This window comes from Uranotaenia lowii, chromosome 3, assembly GCF_029784155.1.
Source record: "Uranotaenia lowii strain MFRU-FL chromosome 3, ASM2978415v1, whole genome shotgun sequence".
Lineage (NCBI taxonomy): Eukaryota > Metazoa > Arthropoda > Insecta > Diptera > Culicidae > Uranotaenia > Uranotaenia lowii.
The window spans coordinates 19,546,134-19,567,220 of NC_073693.1; the positions used below are offsets into that span (position 1 = coordinate 19,546,134).

The following is a 21,087-nucleotide window of genomic DNA, read 5'->3' on the forward strand; positions in this document are numbered from 1 at the left end:
AATCCTTAACAGCACTGAATTTGAATGACACAAATATTACAAGACACGGAGAACGAATATTTTATGTAAAATTACATCATATATGATGTAAATAAAAAGAAGCATCACATATGACGAACTATTCAGTGCAAGTTTTACAGATCCTAAAAAAGCAATATAATTAAGTGCCTTAAATCCTTAATAGCACTGAAATTGAAAAACAGTTATATTACAAGACACAACACGAATTTGGATGTCAATTTTAAAGTGATGAATCATTAATAGCACTGAAATCTAAATTGACCAACAAACCGAAAATAATGTAATCTAAACAGTATTAAACTGAAAATTTTCAAAAACTACACGATATGTAAAGTTATAATAATACGTAAAATCGTATAAATAACGAAGCATTTTGACAGAACATGTTGTTTTACACAGCAAAAAAATTTAAAAACCTTCAATATTACACATATTACAGAATGCGATTTATTCATGTAAATTTACAGATTAAAAAAAGTTGAATCCTTAACAGCACTGGATTCTATCGACACAAATTTTAATTGACATGGAACACGATTATTTGATGTAAATTTACATAACATATGATGTAACTAAAAAGATGCATCACATATGATGGAATCTTCAGCGAATGGTTTTCTTCCAATATTCAGTGGTTTTTTAATTTGCATATTTTTTATTTGCAAAACTTTACTTGCGTGTAATATTCAACTAGCACTGAAAATTCCGTCATACTTGATGCTTCTTTATATTTACATAATATGTGATTCGATTCTACAGATTTTTGTTCTTAGTATGTAGTGCTTTTGCATGGAATGTTAAGGAATTATTTCTGTAAATTTGGATTATATGTCATGTAAATTTACGAGTTGGCAGTACCTCTGTCATTTTTTGTTCGTCATATCATGTACTTGTTGAAATTTGAATTATTGATGTAGTGCCTGAAGCTCTATAAAAGTATTTGGATCAACTTATTGTCAAAGAAGGTGAGTAAGAACAAACGTGTAAAAATTCTAATACATAATTGATTCGAACAAGTGAATATTCCTGCATTCTTTGGAATCTTTCGCATGAAATTTCCAAATTTAATTTAGTAAGGTAAAATTGAATTTCATTTCATAACGATTTATGATTCAATGCCAGGGAATCTATAATTTCGAAAATTTACGAGGCATGAAACTAAAAATTACATGTACAACTGATGGAAACTCCATGCAAATGCACTACACAGTTAAAAAATCTGAATACAAAAAAACACTGAAGTTAAACGCGATTTCTTAATGAAATCTACAGATTAAAAAAAAGTTGAATCCTTAAATGCACTGAATTTTTATGACAAAAATATTACTTAACACGGAACACGATTATTTGATGTAAAATTACATAACATATGATATAAATTTACATAACATATGATGTAAATAAAAAGAAGCATAACATATGATGGAATTTTTAGGGTGAATTAGATATTGCACGTCTTATATATTTTACATGTCTTTAAAATTTTACACGTCTGTTAAAGTTTACAGACGTGCATTATTCAACTCGCACCAAAAATTCCGTCATATGCGACGCTTCTTTTTTGTTACATTATATGTGATGTAATTTTACAATTTCTTTTTTGGGTTTTTGGTGAATTGATAATTTAAATAATTTTTATTTTACACGTTGCAAAATTTTACTTGCATGTAATATTCAACTAGCACTGAAAATTACGTCATATATGATGCATTATTTACATCACATGTGATGTGATTTACAGATTTTTTTCTTAGTGTGTATTATAGTGTCCATTATTTTTTATCATTTTATACTCTATATCTGCACTTCAAATAGTTTATACTACACAAAAGATTCAAACGTGTTATCAATTTGCATTGCAAATTACAGTTAGAAATCATTAAAATATCAAACAAAAAACTGATTTGTGTGTAAAATACGAACACTATCAAAGTGGTAGGTTTTAAAACATGGGTCAAAGACTTTTTTTCAGCTCAATCAGACATGATTTGAGAGTGGCAAAAAGGACAAAAACTTGAAGAATGACAAAAATAACAAAAATGACAAAAGTCACAAAAATGTGAAAACTGACAAGCTACACAAAAATCCCACTTATCACAAAAATCACAATCCTCAAAAATTACTAAAATGACAAAAAAAAACAAAAATGACAATAACTACAAAAAATACATAAATGACAAAAACGATATAAACACAAAAAATACATGTATAAATTCAAAACAATTTTGTTTTTAAAAAAAAACATTCAGAACGCACATTAAAAATACAAATAAAGTTGGTGTTTCCGAATTTAGATTTTAAAAAATCAGGCTCTGTAATTAGAATGAAGGTTCAGTCACAAAATCATTAATTCAGACTTATAACCAGCTGTTGAATTTAAATTTCAGATCCAATTTAGAATTAAAATATTCACACAAAAAAATGAATCCTTATTAAGAATTACCACTAAAGTTTAGAATTTTTATTAAAAGGCACTATTTGGGCTTGTAAATCAAAGAAAAGTGTAATAAAATTTAAAGACCACCATCAAATTTGATAAATTGGATCGCACATTAGGAAGCTCAAAAAAGCCTGCTGACACCGCGTTCACATTTCATAACAGAAACAGAAAAAAATCACCATTAGGTTCCAGTGAATATTAAATTCTCCCACCGATCAACAAACTTGTCATAAATTAAATCGCTCCCGTCACGAAAATTCCCGGCTGCACAGCTGAAGGCGCTTAGATTTCCAGCTCGATTATTATTTCAATGTCCTACGAGAAACGCTAAAACGAAAAGTTCCCAACAGTAAATCATCCAAATTTACTTCACCTTCCTCGCAGGTGGGGGGAATTTCGGGAAACCTTCGAATGAGCAAGACGAAAAACCCCTAGCAGCTAAGAATTGTTGGGTAAGAAATCAGCTTTGAAGGTAGACAACAACGGAAAAGAACAAAGTTTGATGGCATCACCTTTAGCGGGGGTCAACGGTTGTTATTCATCGAATTAATGCGACCATTTTTCCATTTGAGTATCAAAATATAAACAATGAAATAATTCGATTTCTAATCAAAACAAAGAATTGAAAAAAATAAAATTAGATATGGAAGAAGCATAGACTTTCATAATCTAAACTCAAAAAAAAAAAAAACTGAACGAAAAACTAACATAAGAAGTTGGAATCACTCTTCTTGGGATAAAAACTTTTAATGTTAAGAAGGCGTTCCCTGGAGTAATAGCATAGGACCACTTTTGTTCTTTCATTATATACATAAGTAACTAATGTATTTTGTTACTTCTCGATGAAGTTACAATATACAATAATATAATGCCAGAATATTTTAGCGCGTATCCGGCCTGGACAAATCCGGGCAATTTGATCTAAAAACCTGGCACAATTCGGGCATTTAGTTTCAAAATAGACAACCAAACATCCGGGCAATATTCGGGCAAATTTTGTCAAAACCCAGAAACAACTCAAAAAAAAAAAAAATTAAAAAAAATTTTTTTTGAACCAAACTTATCGACATTCTTTTAATCGTATGTTAGGCTTCTAAAAAACCATTCACGTTTATTTTTGTAAAACTTTCTAAAAAATTTCGTTTTCGTTTCGTTTTACAACACAATTTGTTTTTTGTTGTTGTTTGGTTTGTCTAATAAAAAGAATAAATCCGGGCAAAATCCGGCCTTTTTTTTCAATGAAATCCGGGCAACCGGTCCGGGCTGGACTTTTCCCAAATTTTGTACTAAGTATCCGGGCAAACCCGGATAAAACCGGGCAAACCCGGATAAAACCGGACAATTTGGCGTGCTCAAGGTATAATATGAATTGAAGATTAGAAATCAAAATAAAAGATTCGAATCCCACTCTAGTTGGAATAAAAATCAAAATATTTAACAGAGCGATTCGCTAAGAATCATGATCGGAGATCATATTCAGAGCTCAAAACTCCTTTTAAGGGATAAAACTTTGTGTTCTACTGACAGTGTTCCCCAGGGCAGTAACATGGGTCCACTTTTAATATATCTGTTTATAGTTAAGGAATAGTTTATAACATTGGAAATTTTAAGGACTATTTGCTAGTAATATAAAAAACCTTTTCGAAAAGGTAACATAATTTAATTCTCAAAAATTTTAAGCAGTATTGCCAAAAACCAGTTTCCAATATTGAACTGAAATTGATGTTAAAAAATGTTTGGATTTTTTTTTTAATTTTCAGTCGTCTTGAATTCGATCCCAAAAATAGGTACACGTTTCCAATGATCTCTCACGTGAAAGCACCTGATGTACATGGAGCCAGCAAACGTTCAAAAATCTATAAACGTGCCCTCGTGCTTCCATTCCAGACGACGGCGACGACTATGGAAGCTATTTTGGAGCAAAAGTCCAGACACGTATAATGCCTATTTTTGGTCCTATTTTCAATCGGCTGAAATGTCATTCCGTTTCAGTTGTATAGAAATAGAGGAGAGAAAAAAAGGACACCAAATCCATGCTCCAGCTGCATGGAATACATGTGGATGACACAGAAGGGCACGCATTCATTCGGTGGAACTATCGATTGATTTAATTTAATTAGCATATACTCTATATTCTAACGTCACCTTGGGGAGGCAACTGATATGCAGCAGAACGAACGTTCCCAATTCTTGAAACCAAGTGTTGCTGCTGCAGTACACAAATACATGTACGCATCATCCTCTGAATGGCGACACATAGATAACGTTGAACGAATGCCGCCACCCGTCTTATCTTTATTGATGTTAATAGATGATAAACTATTCTGGGTCATTGTATTCGTGTTGAACGAACTGATTATTACCGCAGATCCTACCCCGTGTATATGTAAAAGAATTAAAGGTGTTGACTCTAAAGGTAGATTTGTTCTTCAAATAACAAAAAAAAATATTTAAAATAAACTTCTCATGAACTACAACTTTTTGTGATTTTTTGTTTTGTAGTCTGAAGAAAATTTTTAATGTTTGTGCCAAGGATCCTCTGCTAATTCCAAAAATGACAACATCTCCCACTAACAAATCCACAGTTCATATGCTGCCGCGTCTTTAATGGGATGACTTCAGACGCAAGTTAAACAAAATCCCGACGAACGAAGCGTTAAACATTGTAAGTAGGTGCAAATCCAATGTTTACAGTCACATCCACCCACACGATGCTCACGATGGAGGCGATGCGTTGAACTAGTTACGTTGAAAGTTGTTGCACCGGGTTAAGTCCAGTCACGTCAAAGTTGCGGTGGAGTCCTTCCTGCTTTTTTTTATTACATTTACTGGCTGAAACTTCTGTTGAACAACACACTACAAGTGCGGCTGTCGATGCTTCGATGATCAACTTTTGTCCGGAATGAGAATATGTGTCCCAGTTTCTGTTTTACTATAAAGGTTTCTCCTCATGTACAGGGGATGTAAAATGGGAAAAGTTGCTCTTTATTCATCTCGAGTGTAAACACATTTTTTTAAAATGGGAAAAGTTAGTTTCCCTGATCAAATGTTAAAAATCGGTCCCAGATTAGGAATTTGTCCCAACACATTAAAAAAAACCATAGTGTTTCATAATCTTATATATAAAAATAAAGGCGTTTTCTTTGTAACAACATCACGTATGAATGATCGGTCGGAATGAAGTGAAATTTGGTATCCGAGGGTTTTTTGGGTCAGAGATGGTTTGTATAATAGTTTCAAGAATCTCACTTTTGATGAAAGGGGGGTCCCCATACAAAATTATCTCTTCTTCACATTTTATATATAAAAATGGAGGCGTTTTCTTTGTAACAACATCACGTATGAATGGTCGGTCGGAATGAAGTGAAATTTGGTATCCGAGGGTTTTTTGGGTCAGAGATGGTTTGTATAATAGTTTTAAGGATCGCACTTTTTATGGAAGGTGGTCCCAATACAAATTTAACTTTATTTGTTACGATTTCCATAAGAATCTATTCGCGAGCACGATGCAGTTAAGGACGTGTAGATGAAATTAAACATTTATTACTATTTATACTTAAGAAGGTAAAACGAAGTTTACCGGGTCAGCTAGTTTTTACTAAAAAACAATTACTGATTCAAATTCAGTTCAAATATCATAACGCTTAACTGATAGCAGTGCTTGCATCACGACAATCAACCGTGAGCCACCCCCGCTATTTTTTCTGTTGCCGCGTCAGAGTGCATTCGATGATAAGAGAAAACAAACGTGAGAATCTTATCGAAGCCGGACCTCGTCAAACGGTTGATACCCCTTTTTGAGGGATGCTGATAAGCTACTTAAATATGTGACGCAAGGTAAGAGAACATCTTTGAAAAGGTGGACAAAATATGTTATTTTTCATGTCGCAATTCTCGACAAACATCATCATAGCGCTCATAGGTTTTTATCTCGCACTGTAAAGTACGGTTTCAATGTCGAAATGTGGCCATAAGTCAAAATACATAACGTTTTCGGAGCACTTTTTGTCGAAACTTCAACATGTCTTTTTTCCGGAAGGTTCATTCAAGAAAAATGAGAAAGCAGAGAGGAATTTCTAGAATAAGCATCCAGATCCAGGAATTTTCACAGGGATTTTCAAAGAAAAAAATGGGAAATGACCGTTCCGGTCTGGTTGTTAGCCCAGCAAACATTTTTGTGGGTATATTTCTCAACAAACTTTGCTATACGCTTCATATACATTATAAATCATCTTATATAACTCGAAAAAACAGCATTTACGTACTAAAGTGGAGGCAATATACATACATATTTTTAACTTCTGGCTTATGCGATAAGTGTTGTAAAAATTGGACGATATACAACACCTTTTACCGTACATCCTGACAGTATGCGAGAGAGCGAAAGTTTTGCTCTCAATGCATGCAAACCGTTACCAGCGACAATATTTGCTGCTTCTCTCATTGGACAGTTTAACCAAATGGACCCTCTGATTTTTAGAAATCTGGTTGCACTGCTAATCGCAGAGAGAACAACAAGGTTGTTTTCTCACTTGAATCCCGCACGCGGGCGACAAATTTGCAAACATGGCGCAATTTTGTCATATACGAATCGGTAGAATTTAACTAACCATTTTTACGATCATTTACTTGGTTTGGTAGGAATTACGATTCGCATTAACATTGTTAACGAGTTGAGCTGACATTTCTAATGCGATGTTATGTTTGCTGGGAGGATATCGTGGAAATAAGCTCAGGATTTTTTTTTTCACAATTTCAGCTAAATCAAAACTTAAAACTCAAATTTGGTTCAGGAAATTTATGATTTTGCTGTCAAACAACAAATTTTTTTAAACTGGTTTTAGCGAAATAAATTCGCAACTTTTTTTTTGGAATTGTAAGATCAGATTTAAACGCTGCTGGTGTGCCTTGGTAAAACATCATTTTTCTCGATTTTATTTTTGACCTTTTCTCTTGCCATTCTACGGAAAACATCTGAATTTTGGCGATAGTAATCCGGATGTTGCCGGGTTTTTGAGTTTAAAATTTAGAAACCCATTGCCTGTATTTTGCCAGGTGTTTGGGTAAAAATGCCCGGATTTTTCTGGCCCGAATACATACGGAAAAAAATCCGGAAAGCTATAGTAGAACCATGAAAATCAAGGAAAAAACTACATTCTACTATATCAACTTGGGCAAATCATTATTTTATGAGTGGCCAGCGAACCGGGAAAAGCGGGATAGCCGGGAAAAAACCAGGAATTGAAATTAGCACCGAGAAAATCGGGAAAACCCGGAAATTTGAAATCAAAACCGTTAAAAACCACCAACAAGAGAAAATATGTTTCCTCTTTATATACATACTTACGCAGCTAAAATGAAATCGTAATAGAAATGTTAATCCAAATCGACTATTAAGACATTTTCAATAACCATCGTAAACCCGTTGGTTTTGAGTGATTTTCTATCATTCATTTACGACAAGCTTTGTCCAAAAAAAAAAAAAGTTGAATGGAATAGCAGTTTAGTTAATTCGTAAATATGTCTCCACGATTGTTTATTATTTGCAGAATATTCGGTGATGGAGACGCAACTTTTAGACACCATTTAAAGCCTTTTTTCAATTTTTCATGTTAAATGTCATTACTTACATTTTTTGAAATATTTTATTTAAAAAGCTGTTAAAATTTCGATGCGTTTTGATGTGCTATTTTATGATTTCCGATGAAAAATAATAGAGTTCTGGAGCTTTGAAGTATTGTTTCATTTTCTTTACCAAAAAAATATAAAATGTTAGAAATCTGAAAAAATACATGTGTCGTCGTAAAAATGAATCCAATTTTCAATTTTGGGGAAGATCTGAAGACCCCCGGCGCAAATTGTCAGATAATAAAAAAATCCCCTTTACTCAAATTACTTAAAATCGCTTTTTGAGGGGAAATCGAATCGTTGGAATCTTGTCAATTTTGGTCTGTTACGATTAAACAAGTGATGAAGATGCAAGTTTTCGTGCCCCAATTGAGCTTTTCCTTCAAATGTTAGAAATAACTAGCCATAAGACTGCGAATTTAGAAAACGTGTTTCAAATAATTCAATTAATAACAGAATTTTGAATTAAAATTTAAATATCAGATTCAGAAGTAATATTCATATGTGATTTGTCGACTTTTAATGGACTTTGTGGGATACTTTAGCTAGCAGTCTAACGACTGTTTATTTTTGATTCCAAAGATCGATCAAGGATTGAAACGCTGGGATCATTTATAAAAGTCGTTTTTGCTATTTAATAGACTGTTTGCTGAAAACTAATATTCTAAATTTGGATAAGAATTCCAAAATCTGAATTTATTTTCGATTTGAATTCCAAATTCAGGTAGAAAATTCAAATTACGAGATTGGATTGAAATTTCTATTATTTATACAGAAGTCTGACTAAAAATGCATAAATATAAAAAAAATTCAAACTCAGAATCAGGTTTAATATTAAGATTTCTTATTCAGAAATCAGACCGGAATTCCAATTTGACTATTTTAAACTATATTTTGTGATTTTTTTTTTCAGATTTTAACAATTTTATTTACATATTTTTATATTCAGCGCGTTTTCTCGAAATTAGCTTTTATGCACTTATAACTCTTTGGATTAAAGGTCCTTATATGAATATCGGAAAAGATTTTTTATGTTGCCCTCAAGGATTCAGATGTTTCCTAGATGTTGTAGATCTCATAAAACAATGCATAATTTTTTTAATTATTTATTTATTTAAATAGTATTCCGTCTCACGACATAACTTGACGAACATAATTCCTAAAATTCACTCGGTCCATGGCAACCGTTCTCCAATTTCTCGGGCACCCCACGTTTGCCAGATCACGCTCCACTTGGTCTAACCACATCGCTCGTTGAAAGTCAATACAATTCACGATTTTCAATGAAATTGATATGACAAATATCGAAAGTTTAGAAAACCCACGAATGCTGTTTAGTTTCTTCTTAAAAAAGTATAGATACACATTTTTAAAATAAATGTAGACCTATTTTCAAAGGTAAAAAAATCTCAAATAACTCTTGAGCTGATAAAACAAACTGATTGCTTGGAATCAGCGCCTTAAATCGAAGGCAGCTTTGATATTTTGAAGGAAGAAAAGATTGTAAAATGTCTTTTCGACGGTATAGACAAATTTTAAAGTATTTATCTGGGTATGTTAAAACCGGAAAAAAATTTTTATCATGCAAACTGGGGAAAAACCTGGGATTTTGATTATGGTCATGCACTGGCCACCATCTAATTACTAAAAAAATGCAAAGAACAAGGATAACTGATAAAATTCTAAAAAAACATTTGCCTGTAGATTAAATAAGGCCGGAATTAATTTCAAATCCTTCTTTTTGTCATTCGGAGTGGGAACATAACGAGGGGGGGAGAACAAAAAAATAATGCATAAAACTAATAAATTGAAATAAATTGCACGAAAACTTCTATGCAACAAAATTGCATTTCAATTGCAATCAAGTAAGTTTTTATCGAAGATTTCAATAAAATCAAGAATATATAGGTCATAAAACTCCAATCTTCCGAAATTTTGGTTTTGCTCTTGAAATCTTTCGCATATTTGATAGTTTTTTTTAAATATTCATGAAATACTGAATACTTTCTTAATTCTCCCCTTCGGGGTTTTGGGAAAATTCGAAGGAGGAGGGGAGACGAATAAAGAAGAAATTGATATTTGTTCCAGCCTTATTAAAGCAGGGTGGCCAGCGAACCGGAAAAACCGGCAAAAACCGGGAATTGAAAATGGGACCGAAAAAACCGGGAAAACACTGGAATTTCAAATCAAAACCGGGAAAATTATTTATCGGGTATGAAAATTCAGACTAAGAATTTAGATAAATTTACCAGAATTCAGATAAAAACAGGGTTGCTAGCGAACCGGGAAAACCGGGAAAACCGGGAAAAACTTTGGAATTTCATCACGCCACCGGGAAACCGGGAAAAAAACGGGAATTTCGGCATCTCACCGGGAAAATTCACATAATTGAAATTTTTTCACGGAATTTCAAAAATATTTTTATAATTATTTCAAAATTTAAGAGTATATTTGAGAGTCTTGATGTATATTTATCTCATAAACGCTTATTTTCGTTCATTAGTAAGCAAACGAAGTTTGAATTATTGTTTTAACTAATTGCGGAGAAATATGATTTATCTCATTTTTTCACTCTTCGCAAGTGTGCTACACTTACAAGCATAACTCAAATGATATAAATCTAATAATGAAACTATTATCGACAAAACTAAACACAAAACTAACTACAGTCGAACCTGCTTAAGTAAGAGTCCAAAGTACTGAACTTTTTTTTCTCGCTTAAAAAGGTTTCTAAGTTAACCAGGTTCTTTTTTATAGAGGGTCAGCAACAAACAAATGCATTAGTTAAAGTGATCTATAAATGTAACTATTCAATATGTATTTGATATAAATCCACCTGACATCAGTTCGAAGTTTTCTGAGTTAGTTTCAATATGGTACAGAAGTGTTATTTTTTCTAATTAACTTGGTCTAGTCAGGAAAACGACTCTAGCTTATTGAGGTTACCTGGTATGACACTCTCACTTGAAGAGGTTTTGTGTTTTGCAAAGCTTGAGACTTGATGTTTTCTCTCACAATAGAGGTTTCTCGCACATCCAGGTTCGGCTGAACAAGTTTTTGTTTCGACGCCAAATTATTCAGTTTTCGATATACATATTTCATAAAATTATTTTATGCAAAAAGTAAATAATTTGGCAGCGTGAGACGTTAAGCAGAATTACGCCTCTTATTCATCAGAAATAGATATTGGTTTTCCAATGTTGTTGTTGTTGTATATTTCGTTCGAATTGGTCTGAGGAACGAAGCATTACATCGCAAGTGTAAAGTTTCTTATTCATTCTACGTTAAACTGTTGCTTAAAGTTTCCGAAATCTAGGGCTTTAACCCTGATAAAAAATAATATCTTACACTCAAACAATTAAAGCTCAGCCCTGTCTTTTTCACGATTTCTATATTTTCATGAATCTTTAGTTCAAATGACTATTACTTAAGTTATTCATTGTTTTGTATAAAAAAAATATTTTTTTCAAAAACATGTCTTTGGATTTGTACAAAAAAATATAACTGTATTTAGAAAATAACTAAATATTTTCGTGCAATCTGATGATTTCAAGTTTTGTAAGACAAATCCCCATTCAAGTGGATTTTATAGTATGTTTTGATGTATTGTATGCATATTTCTATACAAATTATACTTTTTTCAAGAACTCTATAGACATTCTTTAAAATTTATATTGGTTGAAAAGTACTACATTATAATTTCAAGATCAATTTAACCGGACTTATTTTTGCAAAATTGTTGAAATTGTGGAGCAAAACCACGAATAGATGCCCAGTTCGTTATATTTGTTTTAAAAAAAATCATGAAAACCTGTCAATTTGTTACGAAAAGACTCCGTGTTAGAAGACGCCGAAGAGTTTGCCATGATTTCTAAACAGTTAAAAAGTTTTGGGGTACAATTATTAGAAATATGAAGCCTTTTATACTGTTTTTTTTATTCACCATGATTTTATACCAAAAAAGAGTATAATAAATATCGGGAAAATCATCATTTACAACCGGGAAAAAACCTGGGAAAAACCGGGAAAAACTTTGGAATTTCAAAACAAAAAATCGCTAGCAACCCTGGGTAAAAAGATTCAGGCGTCTAGAACTCTGCGTATTCTAAAAAAAAATTCAAGGTGTCCAATTAAAACATGATTTAGTATTCAACATGGGAATGATGTTACGGTACCTGTTTTGAGAACTTTAGAAGAAAAAAAATTGACTATCCATCAGTAGCCAAGCTATAAAATACAACATGATTTTCTACTCCGAAAATAAAATAAGTGTCAGAAATTAAAATTAAAATTCGAAAAATGAATCTAAACTTGAAATTAAGTTGATTTATGTTTCATATTATGATTATGTTTCATATTTCAGGATTCAGAAGCAAGATTTCAATAGTAAAATTCATTATTTCAACTTGAAATATTAAAAGTATTATGTATTTATTTATTGTTCACGGTCTTCGATAACTTAATATCATACAGACTGGTTACTTAAACTACGCTTAAAACTATCCTTACTTATATTAAAATATTAAAAGTATTATGTACATGGCAATCATGACATCATATCAAAACTATAATTTATCTCATGCAAATAATAAAATATGGGAGAGTGGGGAATCATGGGCCACTTTTTTCGTTGTTCCATAACTTCTTTATTTTTTCAAAGCAATTTCAGATGATGAAATAAAAAAGAGAGCTGTGTATGATCGAATAGATTCCAAAACCTGGCTCACGAACGTTTTGGCATAATTTCTTATATAGGATGGACAAAGTATTTTTCATAACTCTTCATTTGGCATAAGAAAACTTTACAGATAGGGAAAACGTATTTTAAGTTCTGAATGTGTATAAAAACATAACAATATTGGTGGTTCAAGATGTGTGGCCCACGATTCCCCACAAGCTATGATTTGCAAATTGGTCGCGTTTGTGTGACTTATTGATGTTTTATCAAAAATTCCTTTTCCACGTGAAAAATCATGACAAAACTGAGATCATAAGCGTATGAGCATATTTTTGTTATGAGCTTTAGGTTCTCCATCGATGCAAATAGCGGGTGTATTTTTTAATTATGTAAGTAAATTTTTCTAACTTTTCTTAGCTTAATAAATAAAAGCAGCTCATGATGCGAATTTTAGTCAACAACATATAGAAATATATGCTCACGCAAAGCGACGACGATGACTGTTGGTTTGAGATTTTTATCTCAACACACATCTGAGATATTAAAAGTGGCCCACGTTTCCCCATGGCCCACGATTCCCTAACTCTCCCCTACTGGAAGACTGAAAAGAAGGTAACAATTTTCGATTAAGGTTAGCACAATTTTTTTTTTAATAATTAAGATTAATCACCGTGATTTATGTTTTGAAAATTATTTTTACGGCCTTATCGGTGAATGTTATGTTCTCATAGTGAGAACATTTCAAGAATTGAAAATTATAGATGGATAGAAGAAGATTAGAAGAAAATTATAGGTGTTGAAAATGAGCGGGTAGAAATTTTTAAGAAGCATTTTCACCACATACTTAACTTTTGTTCAATCACGGATCAACTATTTTGAAATGTTAGAATCGGACAGGGTTGAGTCTAACACAACACAATAGTTGATCTTGCGTGGTTCGCACCGCGAAACTTGCAGTGCGAACGAACAAAAGGAAAGCATGTGGTCGCTCTGAAAAGCTCCCGTAAACGGTACAACGGTTCTATCGACGGTTAGGACAACTAGAATTATTTTTTTACCGTATTACCATCACCGTATTCTGAATAACCTTTGAGTTTCAAGATTAAACTAAAAAAAAAAGTCAACTCACACTTTTACGTTACACTTGCATATTATATATTTATTTTTGGTCAAAAACCTGATAAACATATTTATTTGCGCATTTTGAAATAGGGAAAACCATGAAATCTCAATTGGGAAAACAGGGAAAAAACCGGGATTTGAAAATGGAAACTTGCTGACCATCCTGTTATAGTTCGAAAATAGGGTAGAAGAGATCCGTGCCAATCTCCAGGGTGAGCAGTATTTTTTTTTGTCGTTCCACATTCAATGATTTATGAATGAGTCGATTTGGGATCATTTTTGAATTTCTTAAACCCTTCGGTCTTAAAAGCTTCGTTTTGGTTCAAAACTCATCCATAATTAATTGCAGAATTTTTAAGTAACGTTTACATGAGTAAATTTAAACTTTCAGGTTTGTATAGGAAAATTGAATATTTTGTACCGAAAAATCAACATATTAGCAGGATCGGTTCCACAGTATAAACAAAAATGATGTTGATTTTTCAGTACAAAATATTTAATTTTCCCATACAAACATAAAAGTTCAAATTTACTCATATAAACGTTACTTAAAAATTCTGCAAAAAATCATGGATGAGTTTTGAACCAAAACTAATTTTTTGAGACCCCAGGGTTTGAGAAATTAAAAAATGACCTCAAATTGACTCAGTCTAATGTCCATACAAACTTGAGGCGTGTTGACGTTAACCAAATGAGATGGAGTTTTGGCATGGGCCTTCTGGCAGGCCAAAAAACGATTTTAGCCCTCAAGGTTTTGATTCCGGAACAATGCGCTATTTTTGGACCAATTTAGTGTTTTGTAAATTTACCTAATCTTGGCTTCTTAAGGCATAGCTAACTAGTTTTACCGAAATTGTAGCCCTTTCTGTAACCTCCCTTCGACAATTTTGATTGCTCAGTAGTCTGAAGTGCAGTGAAATATGTCTTGGCTTTAAAATTCAGAATATTTTCAGATAATTCTTTTCAAACTATTGATTGAAATCCTCCTAATTGTGGTTCCCGCTTCAAATTTAAGCCTTTTCTGAGTTCCTAAAATTGGCCACCTCAAAAAAGACGTGCCTCTCTAATACAACAACGGATCACACGAATTCGTTGAAAATATCATGTAATGAAGCACAACAATGTGTTTTATCGTTTTATAGAGGTTGGAAGTATGAAATGTCAAAAAAAATTAGAATTGATGTGGATATATGGAGTTTTGTTAATAAGTACCTTTTTGTCGACGAAATGTCACAGACTTCTTAAAGCTTTAGTGTTATATTAAGAAGGTGTCAGAGTGAGCCTGACTCATTATTCATTCACCAGAAAGACACCCATCGTAACGCGAAACTTTTACAACCGCAATGATTCATCACCGAATCAAAACCTTCCACCGATGGTAGGAATGTGAATCAGATTCCACAACATTAGTCGGTTCAAAAATCTTTATAATTTCCCGAAATGCACTGCCAATTCGCAATTCAAAACATTTCTCCATCTACCCATTCCTATATTTGTCTACTATTTCGTTCGATACGTCCAGTAAGCAACACTCAGCGAAAAAAAGTGAGAGAGAAATGAACAAACGAGAGTAGAAAAAAAACACCCGAATGTAAACAAAATCAGTTGAATCATTATTTCCAACCCGCGACTGTCTACACTACATTGTATGAGTCGCGCTATGTTGGGATGGGATGGAGAGGATGGGGTAGAACTAGGAGGATAGGGTAGGGTTAGTATTGCTTTGTATCAACGACTTGGTGAATTTCGATGGGGCTGCACCACCTAATAGTACATTCATTGCTCGTTTGTAACGTTTGCTAGTAGTTGGATTGGAAGTTTCGTTCGGATCTGCACCTCTACTGATGCCGTTCGATGAAAAGTGGATTTTTCCTAGCAGGGTAAACGCAACGTTTTGGGGATGAACATCGAAGTCAATGGTCAATTTAGAATATTTTTAACGTTTTTCAATGCTGAGAATGAATGTTAAATAGTGCGAAAATTTGGAAATAAGCACCTCTACCCTGCCATGTGATATAGTCGTCAAAAAGCTGATGACGAACGTACTCGCCCGTAGTCGTCGTTTTTCTCTAAGTGATTTCGTTCGTTCGTTCGTTTGTTGTGTGTACTATTCGCGGTATACTATACCTATAGCTGTACAGTACAGTACACGGTATTGTTGACGCTGCTGTTGGGTTTTGTACTTTGCACGCGAAGCTCACGTTGCATGTGCACAGGCAGCACCCGGACGGACGGAGACTTCGTTGTGGTGATGTTTACCTCGACAGGACTTAGGCTATCTCAACGTAAGCTTTCGGAGGTTTTGTTTGTAAACAAAGGTCTTGAAGACACCAACTAATTATGTTTTAATTGGCCTATTATTGTTTTGTAATTTTTTGTTCCTCGCCCAAGCTTTTGGAGATCGATTTGTCGGTTTTGCCAACTCGTATAGTCATCGTCGTCGTGTGTATTGTTTTGAGTCGACCAAGTCGGACCGGAGCTGGCCGAGTCAGTGAACCATCGGCTGTCATTGAAATTGTTCGGATTGCTCGTGGTTGTCCGCGAACGTCGTCGTCGTTGGTTTGGTGCAGTGCGGTGTAGTGTTGTTTGGTAATATTTCGTCCCATATTTTGGAGTAGCTAGTATTTCCATGGGTGGTAATTTTGTATCCACTAGCTAGTCCAACTGATTACCGGGTGTTGTAAGTGTGAGTAAACGCCACGCAGTCGCACGTATCTACCCCTCTATTGATGATATCGTAACGCGTAGTACATCAACAGCAAAGTCGATAAGAAACTATCTGGTTCCCGAATGATTTCATCTATCGCCTTAACGTCCTTGTTGTGATTCCTATATGGTAGAAGTTGAATCGTCCGACCTTCAAATCAGCTGGATTGTATCGTTACCGATGTTATCTACCCAGAATTAGCTACACTGGGTGCTGTGCTGTTAATCCTCCATAAAAGTGTTACGCGTGTGTGTTTTTTTTTCTTTGAACAAAGCGAATGCGAACAAGTGAAACTTTTTTCATGCCTCTTTAGGCTACGATACTTTGAGCTCAGGTATAGGCTCTTCGAGGGGGGTTTCTAGCCGTTTTCCCCGTTATGGTCTGCTGATTGTTTTGATTTGCAGCAGAGCCTCTCCTCGCTAGCGTTGTGTTGTTTTGAAACCGTCGAATATTGATGAAGAAATCGCAAACAGTAAACTTGAAGCTCAATAGGCTTTCATATGGTTTTGAATGTCCGTACACCCAGAAAACACAAACCAAAACAATCGCAATCCGGTGTGAACTTTCCCACTCCAATCTACATTTATGTGTTCGTGAACCCCCAAAAATAAACCCCAAATCCGACCTCCAACTTTAGAGTGTACTACACATCTGCGTGCTGATTCTTTTAGTACATGGGGAAGCCGTGTTTATGAGATGTTTTGCTAACAATCTACTACCATGCCGCCATTGGATCTAAACTTAAATACACCTGCCTTCGGCTGCTGAAAACCGAAGGTGTTACACACGGCCGCGAAACGATGGGATTTCCCAATTAGTGCGCAATTATTGCAGATTTTCGAGTGGTTTTCATTATTCTTCTTCACCTTCTTCAAACCAAACGAATAATAAAAAGAGGAGGCGTGTTTGTGCCTCCACCAGCTAAGTGTATCGAGGCATTGAAATATTTTTCGAAGGAAAAACGAAAAACGCCACAAAACGCCAAGTTCACATATCAATTTGGGGTGGTGGTTTTTACTTTCAAGATTAGCTCGCTAGTGAGCGCTCAGCTCACAGAGCATCGTCGCGTGGAATTCATGAGCCGTGCAAACCAAGAAAAGTAAAAGCTGCCAAAATTGACGCTTTAATTCAGCCAGGCACGCTTGAGGCGAGCAACCGAGCAGGGAAGCAATTATACAGCCTGGTGGTGGCAATAGTTAGCGGCTTTTGAACCGGGTGAGTGAGTTAAGTTTTTTTTTGCGTTCCCCCCTATGACGTCACTGATTGTTTTGAGTTTGGAAAACTGCCACGACAACAACAACGGACTCGAAATGAATCTATTAAGATGCTGGATGTTTTCCAAGCGCAAATACGAAAAAGTAGAAACGTTCTCCTGTTAAACACACCAGCTGTTTGCTGTTGTAGATGTTTAATTTTCTTTTGAGAAAATACATTTTAATCGAATTTATTCCTCATTTTTTGAGTTGAACTAGAGAAAAGTCAAGTCATTCTACATATTGTTTCTCAACCGTCTACAATTTTCTACTATTTTTTAAATTTATCTAGAGTGATGATGAAGACCAATGGTCCTAAGTGACTGCCCTAGGGAACACCTTAAACTTCTCAATTTTTCCATCAAATCCATCAAATTTCTCATCATGGTAGTCATCATCTGCTGTACGATTAAAAAAATTGGTTGCCAGCAATGGGGCTATATTGGTAGTTCTACAAAATTTCTTTAAAAAATCAGGTCCAGTTCTAATCTAAAAGTTAAAGGAAGACAAAATTTGATTGTTCAGACTTCACATAAAAGTGGGTGGTTTTATTGAAGATCAACTTGGTACCTGAAGGTTTCTGAGATCGTAGCATAATTTTAAATCCCTCTTACCTGAGAGAGAGAGAGATGGCTTTCATACAAAATTCGACGTAAAAAATTACTCAAATCGAACAATTTTCAAAGGATTTTTAATCACACAAACACAAACAAGTAATGACATATCGAAATGGCTTATTGTATTTAAAGACCCTTCATCTGCATTTAAAGCTTGTTGAGTAGCTGACAAAATAAATGTTCAAATGTTTCAATCTCAAATTGGCGCAGTTATCAAGTAATTGACATTAACTTTGGTACACATGCAAGTCTTAACACATCATGATCATGATGAGTTGCATTGAAAAATTTCACACACATTCACGCAACTGACAAAACTTACGAACTACAAAGTTTCAAGACTTTACAAAAATAACAGAAACGACAAATAAGACCCAATGGAAAATTTGAAAAACTCAAAACAAAACTAATAAATATAAAAAACATGCAAACATGACGAAAAAACGAAACTGACGAGGAGACAAAATAGGAACAACTACAAAAAATAAAAAATAAAAACGAATGTTAAAAACTGACAAAAATGATGAAAATGATAAAAATGACAAAAATTGCAGAAATGGCAAAAATGGCTGAAATGACAAAAATGACTAAAGTGACAAAAATGACAAAAATCACTGAAAAACAAATGACAAGAAAAACAAATGAAAAATATGATAAAAATGACTCATATTACTAAATTGACGAAAATGAATAAAATGACAAAAATGATTAAAATCATAAAAGGACAAAAATAACAAAACTTTTTAATATGACTAAAATAACAAAAATGACAATAGTGACAAAAATGACAAAAATGAAAATAGTGACATAAATGACAAAAATGATATGACATTTTTGTCATTTTGTGAAATGACAAAAATGACAAAAAAATTCAAAAAATGAAAAAATTGACAAAAATAACAAATAAGCAAAAAAAACAAAAAGGGAAAAAATTAAAAACAGTGACAAAAATATCAAAAAAAATAAAAAATAAAAAAAGAACAGACCAAAAAGACAAAAATGATTGTATTAAAAAAGAACAGACAAAAATAACAAAAATGATAAAAATGACAGAAATGAAAAAAAAAATAACTGAAACAACTTAAATGACAAAAATGATTAAAATCACTTAAATGCCAAAAAAAAAACACAAATGACAAAAATGATTGAAATGATAAAAATAACAAATAAGAAAAAAAACAAAAAGGGAAAAAATGAAAAAAGTGACAAAAATATCAAAAAAAGAAAAAAAAAAAAGAACAGACAAAAAAGACAAAAATGATGGAAATGACAGAAATGACAAAAATGACAGAAATGACAAAAATGAACGAAATTAAAAAGAAATGACAAAAATGACAGAAATAAAAAAAAATAACTAAAACAACTTAAATGACAAAAATGAAAAAAAATGACAAAAATGACAAATTGACAAAAATGACAAAAATTACAAAAATGACAAAAATGACAAAAATGACCAAAAATGACAAAAATGACAAAATTGACAAAAATAACAAAAATGACAAAAATGACAAAAATGTCAAAAAAGACAAAAATGACAAAAATGACAAAAATGACAAAAATGGCAAAAATGACAAAAATGACAAAAATCATTTTTGTGACAAAAATGACAAAAATGACAAAAATGACAAAAATGACAAAAATGACAAAAATGACAAAAATGACAAAAATGACAAAAATGACAAAAATGACAAAAATGACAAAAATGACAAAAATGACAAAAATGACAAAAATGACAAAAATGACAAAAATGACAAAAATGACAAAAATGACAAAAATGACAAAAATGACAAAAATGACAAAAATGACAAAAATGACAAAAATGACAAAAATGACAAAAATGACAAAAATGACAAAAGTGACAAAAATGACAAACATGACAAAAATGACAAAAATGACAAAAATGCCAAAAATTACAAAAATGACAAAAATGACAAAAATGACAAAAATGACAAAAATGACAAAAATGATAAAATTGACAAAAATGACAAAAGTGACAAAAGTGACAAAAATGACAAAATTGTCATTTCAATGACAAAAATAACATGAATGACAATTTTTGTCATATCATTTTTGGTCATTGTTGTCATTTATGTCATTTTTGTCATTTTTGTCATTTTTGTCATTTTTGTCATTTTTGTCATTTTTGTCATTGTTGTCATTTTTGTCATTTTTGTCATTTTTGTCATTTTTGTCATTTTTGTCATTTTTGTCATTTTTGTCATTTTTGTCATTTTTGTCATTTTTGTCATTTTTGTCATTTTTGTCACTTTTGTCACTTTTGTCACTTTTATCACTTTTGTCATTTTTGTCATTTTTGTCATTTTTGTCATTTTTGTCATTTTTGTCATTTTTGTCATTTTTGTCATTTTTGTCATTTTTGTCATTTTTGTCATTTTTGTCATTTTTGTCATTTTTGTCATTTTTGTCATTTTTGTCATTTTTGTCATTTTTGTCATTTTTGTCATTTTTGTCATTTTTGTCATTTTTGTCATTTTTGTCATTTTTGTCATTTTTGTCATTTTTGTCATTTTTGTCATTTTTGTCATTTTTGTCATTTTTGTCATTTTTGTCATTTTTGTCATTTTTGTCATTTTTGTCTTTTTTGTCATTTTTGTCATTTT

The 21,087-nt window shown here is 32.8% G+C and overlaps 1 protein-coding gene across 2 annotated transcripts in view; it reads left to right on the forward strand.

Moving 5' to 3' along the window:
• The window catches only part of LOC129757643 (phosphatidylinositol 4-kinase beta), a 281,978-nt gene that overhangs the window by 211,690 nt on the left and 49,201 nt on the right, over positions 1 to 21,087 (forward strand). The window contains exon 1 of one of the 2 annotated variants that reach the window (XM_055754917.1): positions 17,549 to 17,811. The exons of the other annotated variant lie outside the window; for it this stretch is intronic. The gene's annotated coding sequence lies outside the window, so the exon portion shown is untranslated. Of the gene's footprint in view, positions 1 to 17,548; positions 17,812 to 21,087 lie in introns of those variants that run through there. 2 annotated transcript variants of the gene reach the window in all.